At 51.8% G+C, this 9445-nt stretch overlaps 1 long non-coding RNA gene across 1 annotated transcript; it reads left to right on the plus strand.

Annotated features, from left to right (window-relative positions):
- Positions 1–411: 411 nt before the first annotated feature.
- Positions 412–7773, plus strand: LOC310905488. Its single transcript, XR_014589061.1, has 3 exons — positions 412–686; positions 794–887; positions 2139–7773. It is a non-coding gene; the product is annotated as an uncharacterized lncRNA (long non-coding RNA).
- The last annotated feature ends 1672 nt before the right edge of the window (positions 7774–9445 follow it).

Here is a 9445-nt window from a genome sequence, read left to right on the forward strand (position 1 = left end):
CCCAGTGCCTGCTCTTCTTAGATTGAGCAAAATCCATTTTTTTTTTTCCTCTGGTGTCACAAGATGGACAACTCATGCATCTTCTTTCCTTGGCTGGTGCACAGCACCGCAGCTGACACCTGAAGGGGTTTTTGCACTTCAGCAGGTAAAAGGGAGCAGCAGTTCCCTCAGCCATGCCCACCTGCCAGCTGTTTGCTTGATGGAGAGCTGCTGGTTGTTAGAGGTGCGTGGCCACACGTCGGGGCTTGCTTTGGGAGAAGCAGCAAGAAAGCGGAGATAATGGCTGCAGAGCTGGAGGTGTGCAAACCTTCTGAACAAAACCTAAGTGTGTTTTGGGAAGAACAGGTCTGGTGTGGTACAGGCAGGCTGCATTTATTGGGATTTATCGCCAGGCTCAGCCCAGGTACAAAAGCACTGAGCCCAGGCATTTAGCAGTGATACGGCTGCAAACCAAAAAAATTCAAAGAGCAGACAGTGAGCAGAGGGGGGGTGTTCAGGTGCAGAGGTTCCTCCACTCCTCCCTGCCCAAGGGAAAGCTGAGCCCCCTGACTCCTAGCCACAGTTTCCCATCCCTGCAGGCTGCAGCCAAACCGCTGGTGCAGGGTCTGCTCCTCTCCGCCACCGGGCTGCCTGGTCTTGTCCCAGGCTCAGGCATTGCATTTCCTCTCTGCTGTGTGCCTAAACAGGTGTGGATCTGGATGGCCTCCTAGCTGATTTGTTGTGGGGTTTTTGATTTGTTTTGTTGTTGTTGTTTTCTAATGGAAAAAATCCATTCTGCATTTTCTACAAACAGATGGGACTGCAGCAGGAACCAGCACTACCCTTCCACTGGTGTTTGCACTGTACCGCGTTAATGACTTCAGTGTTGTACAGAGACCTGCAGTTTTGTAAGTTTATTATGTAACATTGCTATTTATTCCTAGGCTGAATTCCAGTTTAAAACAGCTATGCTTGAGAAAGCATCTCTCTAATGCTCAGAAAGGTGTAAATGGCTAGTAGCTGCACAAGCTGCAAACTAAAAAGCGCTGCGAGTGCCTATCTGTTTAGAGTAGTGCATCAGCTGAAATTGTGCAAACCTCTGACAGAAATAAAAAGGTTTTTCCATGCTGTGATTCTGGTAAGAGGAGACTGGGAGTGATTTTTTTTAATAACATTCACTGCCATCACCTTAAAGACAAGAAAGAGACTTAGCTCTTACTAGTACACTCTTACAGGCCAAAAGAAAAAATAATAATAATAATAAAAACAGAAAAATGATCACTTGTCTACTCAAGACAAAAATATTGCAGATGGGTTTTGAGCAGAGTTGCTGTCTGGAGGATGTTTCCACCTTCCAGTACAGCTTGCGGTTTGCTGTTATTCACAGAGGATAAGAGGGGACTTTGCCATCTGCACAGGGCTCAGCTGTGCTGGGGAAGTGGCCTGGGCAGTCCCCACCATGGACCCAGGCTCCAGGTGAGGCAGCAAGGACAAATCTCAGTGCCACCAAGTGACAGAAGGGCTGCATTTGTAGGTGTGTCTTGGACATAAAGAGGCTGATCCCTGGGACTCGAGCAAGACCAAAAGAAATCCCCAAACCCTGCCAACTCCCGGCGAGATCATGAGGAAGTGCCTGCCTTTGCTGCAGGAGCCTGGCACCCGCTGCATGACAGGAGCATGGGGAGGGGGACGGACGGACAGAGAGGGACTGGTCCTGCAGCCCTCACTGTCACAGCAGCCCACGGGCAGCATGGGCACCCCACCCCACCCCACCCCACCCCCCCCCCCGTCTCTCCCAAGAGCAGCAGATCTGGCCATGTCACTTCTGCAGCCAGGTCCCTGCCAAACTGAGCAGGGTCCTGCATTAACCTCTTTGCTAAATGACATGGGAAGTCTGCTAAGAAAGCTGGCTTGTCTAACGCAGACAGATGCTCTGAGAAACTGCCACCAGGCTTAGGCTGTGCCAGCAGTGGTGAAGGGTTAACTCCATCAGTACTTAAACTACAAATGTGGAGCCCGTTCTCTCCTCCAAGCTCGTTAACAATGTACACCTGATGATCTAAAGCACTAGAGAGTCATTTTAATTAACGCTCTGCCAGAGGGGATGTGGTGAAGACACTGATTTCACTCCAATGACTTTCTATTTTGGTATATTGCAGAATCGGTGCGTTACTTCCCCAGGCTGATGCGGTGAGCTAATCCAGCAACCGCTGCATGGGCTCTCCCAGGGCAGCTCAGTGCCAAGGTGCTGCCACCATCCCTGGCCAAGGACGTGGCTCCCCGCCAGGCTGCACAGCACTGGCCCCAGCAGCTCGTCCCCACTGTATCCATGCTTGGCCCCTGGTGGGACAAGGACGCCCTCCCCTACCACCAGTGGGGCGTGGGCGCAGCGCAGAAACTACAGGCAAAGCCTGAGCTGGGGGCACCCCGCTGTGCCCCCGTCTCCACTGGCCGCAGGCAGATGCAGCCCCCCCGAGGGAGCCCAAGCTGCGGAGGAGCTGCTGCCGGCGGAGCTCCAGCTCTCCTGCGGCCTCTGCGGTGGTGGAAGAGAGACTTCACACTGCGCCCCAGAGAAAAGATAGCGGTACCTATAAATGGTATTGTGCTGTTGGTTAGATGGTAGCATGATGTTACTTAATTAATGTTTTAATACCCTAGGCATCTTCTGCGCCGTATAATTCATATCGATTCAGCTGTGAGCATGTTCAGTTAAAAAGACTCTCTTTCCTAAGCAAACTTTCAATTATATTGAATTGTCACAGCAAAAAAGGGCCTTTTCTCAGCATGGGGGAAGGGATTCACTACCAAACTGCTACCGGCCTGGCCAGGCACACACGTGCACAAGCCCACACAGTCATGCACACAGTGCACACCTCCCAGCCCCCTGAGCCACTAGTGCCAACCCCAACACTGCAACACTGCCAGACATCACCATACCCAGTCAGCCGTGGCAGTGGGGTTCCCTCCAGCCTGCGTCCAGGCAAAGCAGCCTGTCCTCTCCAGCTGCTGCTGGGCCCTGGGGAGGTCGGTCCTAGGCCTGCCACCAGCGTGGGTACGCACTCCTCTGAGATGGGGCCAGGCGAGCGCCTTGATACACAGCCACCCCTGCCAGTGTCGTGGAAGCAAAATCACCAGCACCCAGCAAAGCAGTACTCAGAGGTGCCAGCAATTTTTTTAAGGATATAAGTTTGCTTTCAGCAATGGAGGAACACCTCGTTATTCTGGAAAGAGAAAAATGTCCCTGCGAGCAGAGAGACATGGCACATTGACTCGGCCACGTGTGTCCTGGCAGCTTTGTCACCAGCCCCAGCCACAGTCACAGCCCTTGCCTGCCAGCCCCGCTGAGCTCGTCGTGCCCAGGATGGGGGGACATGCAGGCTGCTCCCAAAACAGGCCATCCTTCTACTAGGGAGCTTTATTAAAGACTTCTACCTAGTTTTGTAAGTAAAGAGGAAAAGATAAAAATTCTGTATTTTCATTACTCCTTATTTTGACAGTCCGCTGAACAAAAACACAAAGCGCATCTCCTGCTGCCCCTTGCTCCCTGGCTCTGCCTCTTTCTCCCATGGAGTTCAAATTAAAGAAGGCGAAAATTGAAGCTGTTGTAGGCAAGGCGATTGCAACATGCATATTTGATTTTTATGATGGATCTAAATTGCTGAATAAGGCCGTGGAACAAAGGGAGACTGCGGCTTCCTGCCCATCACAGACAGGCAGCCACTGCAGAACAAAAGCGCCAGCCATTAGGGGGCTCAGCAGGGAGACACATTATATAAATGACTTTGTTTCTCTGCCCCTTCCCCCCCACGGGGTGCTCCGATTGGAGCTGGGGGGCTCCTGATTTGCACAACCCGGGGAGAGCATGCGGCTGGTGCAGAGCCGCAGCCATGACCCAGCGTGCTGCGGGGGGCCCAGCGCCCACAGCCGCCCCGGCCCTGGGTGAGCCAGCCATGGCCATGGCCTGCCTTCCCTCTCCTCTTGCAGCCTTCTGTAAAGTCTGCGTCCCTCCCGCTGCTGGGGCCGTGGGTGCTGGTGCTGGCATCCCCAGGGCCACACAGTGCTCTGGGTTGCGGGACAGCTGTGGCAGTGTGGGAGCCCCCAGCAGTGCGGCGGCCCTGGCGCCACGCCGCAAGGACACCCCTCATGCCTTGGGTGGCACATTGAAGGGCGGTGCCTGGGCACCAGCGCTGTGTGGCCCTGGGTGAGGGCCAGGCAAGGCAGCTGTAGTGGTTCCAGCACGGCCCTGTGGCGTGGGGCGCAGAGGGACAGCCTGTGCCCCAGGACAGCACGTGCAGGCCCGGCCGGGCGAGGGGACGAGGCTACCCCAGTGATAGTGGCAGGCCGTGCACTCAGCCAGGGCCGCCGCTCTGACCTCGCGCTCACAGAAAATGCCTCCCGTGCTCAGTACAAGGCACTCGCGAGGGAGGCGTCAGGCGGAAGATCTGCGACTTCTCAGTCTGCAGCGGAAGGCACTTGACAGGGAGGGCTCTGGTTAGGATCAGGAAGAGGGCTTCCCACCACTTCCTTGGAGCTGCCAGGAGAGGAAAGCTGCAGGGAGCTGGTGGGCTCCTTGGCGAGAGCAGCAGAGAAGCACCATGAGGCCACTCCTGTCAGACTTGCTGGAGAGAAAGCACCAGAAACTATGCTCAGAAAATCAGCTGCCAGCTTGCACTATTTTCTGCCCAAAGCGAATCTTGGTGTTTTCCTCCCTGAGCTGCGTGCAGCCTCCGTGCATAGCTACCCTCAAGAAAAGCCCTCGCTGAGTGCAGGTCCCCTCCAGCCATGCTGGTGCCACAGCGGGCAGCATGGGGCTGGCAGTCCCTGCAGCCTCCCAGCCTTCCTCCTGGGGCTCCTCCCCTGGCGCAGGCGCCATCCACGCGAGGGAGGTTCTGCTTGCCAGGGCAGCTGAGGGGTGAGCAGGCGGCAGAGGGGAGAGAAGGAAGAGGGAGGCGGCTCGGTTGTGCTGAGCACAACAGAGAGAAGAGGGACCTGCTGCTGCAGACACGGGTCTCTGTGTCCCAGCCTGACACGCATCGGTGGTCTGGGGGACCAGCAACAATCCTTCGAGCTGTGCCTGAGTGATGTGCGTTGACAAGAAACTCTCATGTCCTCGGCACTCCCGGGGCCTGTCCATGTCCCTCTGTGCCAGCCAGGCACCGGTGCAAGGACGGGGCGGGATGCTGCCCTTCCGTGCCTGTCTCAGCCCTGAAGCATGAGCACAGGGATGCCCAAGGAGGGGTCCAGGCTTCCGCCTGTGTGTTATGGCCACAGCCACATGAAATGCCTTCCGTTCACCATGGTGGACCTGAAGGGTTGCTGCAAAGGGTTCCCTGCGCCCTGTGGGCACAGCAGGGCTGGTCCACGTTGTGTTGGTGCCCAGGAGGGCTCAGGAACCAGCACCATCCTGCTGCAGGGGAGGCTCAGGGCTGGGCCGGCTGTGGCCCTCATCTGGCTGTGTGAGCACTCTGACTGTGCTGCAGGGTGCTAGAGGGCTGCTCAAATTCATCAGCTCCTGCTGCAGATGTGGCACACTGCTGCAGGAAAGAAAACAACTGGCCAGACCAAACACGTGCTTTCCTTCTCTAATGCATCCTCTCCTTGTTCCCACGTCCTCTGCCCATTGTCTCCCCCTCTAAGCTGCACCAGGGAATTGCATGCTTCGGTAACAGCATCCTAATGGATTTCCCCTATTCCCATCCCCACCCCCATGCTTTTGAGAGAGGGGAATGAAGGCGTGAATTCAGACGTGAGCGCTGCCCGTGGCCTCCTGGAGCTGCTGCCAGGGCGCAGCTCTTCATGCGCACCACAGACCTCGGCATCCTGCCCTCCTGCAGCACCGCTCCCCACCAGCTGCTGCAGAGATGTGGCTGGAGGGGCTCTTGCCTCGTTTTTTGCTGGGAGAACATTGGCAGTACTTGCACCAAGAGGGCATGGGAGGCTCGGGGAGGTTTTCCTGAGTAAAATCCTGGGCTGGCTGGGGAGGAGATAGGAACATCCCTGAGCAAAGGGACCAGAGGGGTGCAGCTGCATGGAAGTCTGCCTAGAGACTGGGAGAAAGCTGGGGGCAATTTGAAAGCCAGAGGGGACTGGGAGCACTGCAGATGGCATTGCTATGGACTGCTACATGTGTTTAGCTTTTTTAAGTTTGATTTCCATGACCTTTTTTGCTGCTGGCCGATGTTCCTCCAGTGCCACTCCCAGCACTGGGTCAGGTTGTGCTTTCCCTGCTAAGGAGCTAAACTGAGATGCTGTGTGTAAGAAATGGGAAGTGACAAGATATGACCGAAGCATTGGAAATCAATCCAAACTAAATGTGCTTCTTAACTATAAGTGAACAGTTGAAAACAATCCTCTTTTATAGCCATGGAGATAAATACTCTGTTTTTATTAGGAAAAAATTGCTTTGGACTGAATAAAGTCGTTTGATTAACAAGTCAAAGCAGATGGTTTATTGATGTTTCAGAAAGGAGTTTACAAGGTCTAGTGAAAAAAGAGACCCAGCTCTGAATTAACAAATTACCCTGGTATATGGGACATTGACAGTTCACAGCTAATAGATTTATGGGCTACTGCTGGGTGTTTCATCCCCATTTGGTTTATTATGATAAAATATTGGGGCAGGAGTAACCTATAGCCTCATTGCAATATACTGTATCGACCCCTGACCCTGAGAACCTGACAGCAAACCTATATATTAGATTCTTAATTTGTCTTAATCTAACAGGATCAGCTTCCGTGCTGTAATTATTTTCCAAAGGCAATTGTGGGAGTGTGGGATTGTAAGAGATGCAGGTGAAGGTGGATCACTTTGTCTATTGCACTGGACATACAGTTAAACTGCTGAAGACCTGAGAGATCACTGAAGGAACAAGGCAGAGCATCAATGTCCCATGAAGCAGGACATGACATTGAGAAATAATATAATTCCCAGGTGCAGTAAATCACTCTCATAAAAAAAAAAAAATACCATGAGGCACTAAAATACCATGAGGTACTAGCAGCACAGTCTGGAAATATGCACAGACCTTTACTGGAAACACAAGGACTTGAAGAACTGGTGCAGAAGAGTAGGTCCTTCTTCTGGACGTTATCACAGTGGCTTTGCACCCCCTTGCCCCCTCCACGGCTTTCCAGAGACCAGTGGTGTCCCGCAGGCAAGTTTGAGTCTATGGAGGCTGAGTCTTTACATCTGGTATTTTGGGATTAATATGCACTCATTGCATGCTTCTGTGTCAGAGCAGCGGTGTATTAGCTAACAGCTTAGGCACGTGCACTGCCCTCTTTTACACTTTGGGACTAACCCAGTGGCTGTATCTCTAGCCCAGTCTCAGTGCTTGGGGCTGTCAGATCAGGCCGGCTGCTGGTCAAGGAGCGCTCATTCCTGTGGCTAAGCCCAGGCAACAGCTGCTGACTCCCGAGAATACGTTCAGTTTCCAAGCACCCTCCCTGCACTTAGGGCCATAGCACACAGTTATAATCGCGTGCTGTGTCCTCCCACACTGCAGAAGGCCCTGCCTGCCGCTCCGTAGCAGGGTCAGGTATGTGGAGGGGTGCTGGGCCCTGCCAGCCAAAGCACGATGATGAGAAGCAGGAGGAAGGTCTCCAAGCTCTGTTACATTTGCTGAAGCAATTAGTCCTGAGGACTTTATATGAAACACTTTAGTCCTCCTCTTGATTCCCTGTGTTTGCCTGCATACAGCACCTGCTGCAGGAGAGTTCTTACCTTACTGGTCTCTGCAATGGCTGCTCAAGCAGATGAGATGATAAGGGGATGCTGTAGCTTAGGGCTTTCAATTTTTTGTGCCCCCCCCCCCCAGATCAGAGGCAGCATGCAAAAGCATGCCTTGGCTGGTGCCATTTGCACTGTGCTGGGCCTCCTGGCCTCGTCCTGCCTCCAATGAGCTCAGCAGCGACAGGGCCAAGGGGGGGCTCCCCAGCAGAGCCCATGGGGCTGTGGTAATCCTTACCTGTCCCCCCCTCTGCTAAGCAATATCTGCATGCATCTGAAGATGACATGGTGATGAATGGGGCACAAATGCATCTTTTATTGCTTCTACCACACGCTTGTGTTTGCTTGCTCTCTCTCTCTCTGTTTTTTTAAGGGACTGTCAGACTGCTGGATACAGGAATTCATATGATTTGTTCTGCAGCCATTTCTCCTTTCTCGCCTGTAATAGGATCTGCAGAAATAATTTAAAGAGCTGAAGGTAATTTAGTGTCTTCTTTACGTCTCTCCCCACACTTCCTATGAGTTCACCAGGTACCCTCTAGATGAACTAATCCTACTGTAAAATATTATTTCTAGGCTTTATTCATCTAATTTATTAACTGTCTGCAGCTTTATTTACCAGGTTCTGGATTAACTCTGAGACCAGTTACTACTCAGAGCTGCTGCTTGCTTGCTTGCTGTCTTTCATTCTGTTTATCTTTTCTTTGTAGAGGAGGGGCTCAAACATATACAAACTGTCCTGAGGTTTCACAGATATTCCAGGGAATCACAGGGCTGCATCTCATCTTCTCTAGTAATTAGTTACTGTCTCACACCTCATAGGAATCACAGCAAACTTTCTTCTTTATTCCACTGCTCCCCAGAAAGCAGAAGGAAACTTACAAGAGCATTTCAATATTTGAAATTACAACTTTCAATCTCACCCCAAACACAGCTCAGCTCATGCCCAGCTCACAGCATGAGGGCTCACTGCCCTCAGCAGCAACCTCTCTTTGCTTGCTGGCACCCCATGGAATGCAGTGGAAGCCAGACCCATGACAGGGACCCAACATGCCACCAAAACGCAAGCAACAGTCAAACCTGGAGGAAAAAATGTCTCCATGCATTGATATAAAATAGCATTATGCTGTCAGAAACAAAGCATTTAACTTTATTACATTTGGGGAGTTATTTTACATTTATTTCTTTTTCATTTTTTTTCTTTAATTTTCGGAGAGTGGTATCACTGAAACATAAGTGCTGTTGTTGCTAACATTACAGTGGTTAATGTGGTAGTATGTTTCTAAAATCCTGACTGTATTAGCTTATCCTCACTATTATTCTGTTCTTTTACTTCACAAGTTGCATGTTGCCTAACTGTGATTTACTGCATATTTCTCATATAAATTGCTTTAATGGACCCTGTGTCCGGGCTACATTGCATGGCAGACAGTGCTATAAGGTGTCTTATGAACAAAGTTATAGAAAAGATTAAAAAGACTACAAACTATTGTGTGTGAGCTGAGGGATCGCTCCTCTTGTAATGATGCAAGGAGCACAGTTAAGGGCTGCACGTACAGTCTTGACTTCATAGCATTTCTCATCTTGAGTGTTCAGCTGTGGAGCTCGGCTATTTTTGTAATTAAGTATTTTCTAACGGAGTTTGAGGGGATGTCTGGAAACATCCTGGAGCACTAAGGGTAGATAGATGGGATGGGGGGAGAAGTGCTCAAAGCATGCCCCCTCCTGACCTGGCCT

The sequence above is a fragment of the Anser anser genome (assembly GCF_964211835.1).
Source record: "Anser anser genome assembly, chromosome: 11".
Taxonomy (NCBI): Eukaryota; Metazoa; Chordata; class Aves; order Anseriformes; family Anatidae; genus Anser; species Anser anser.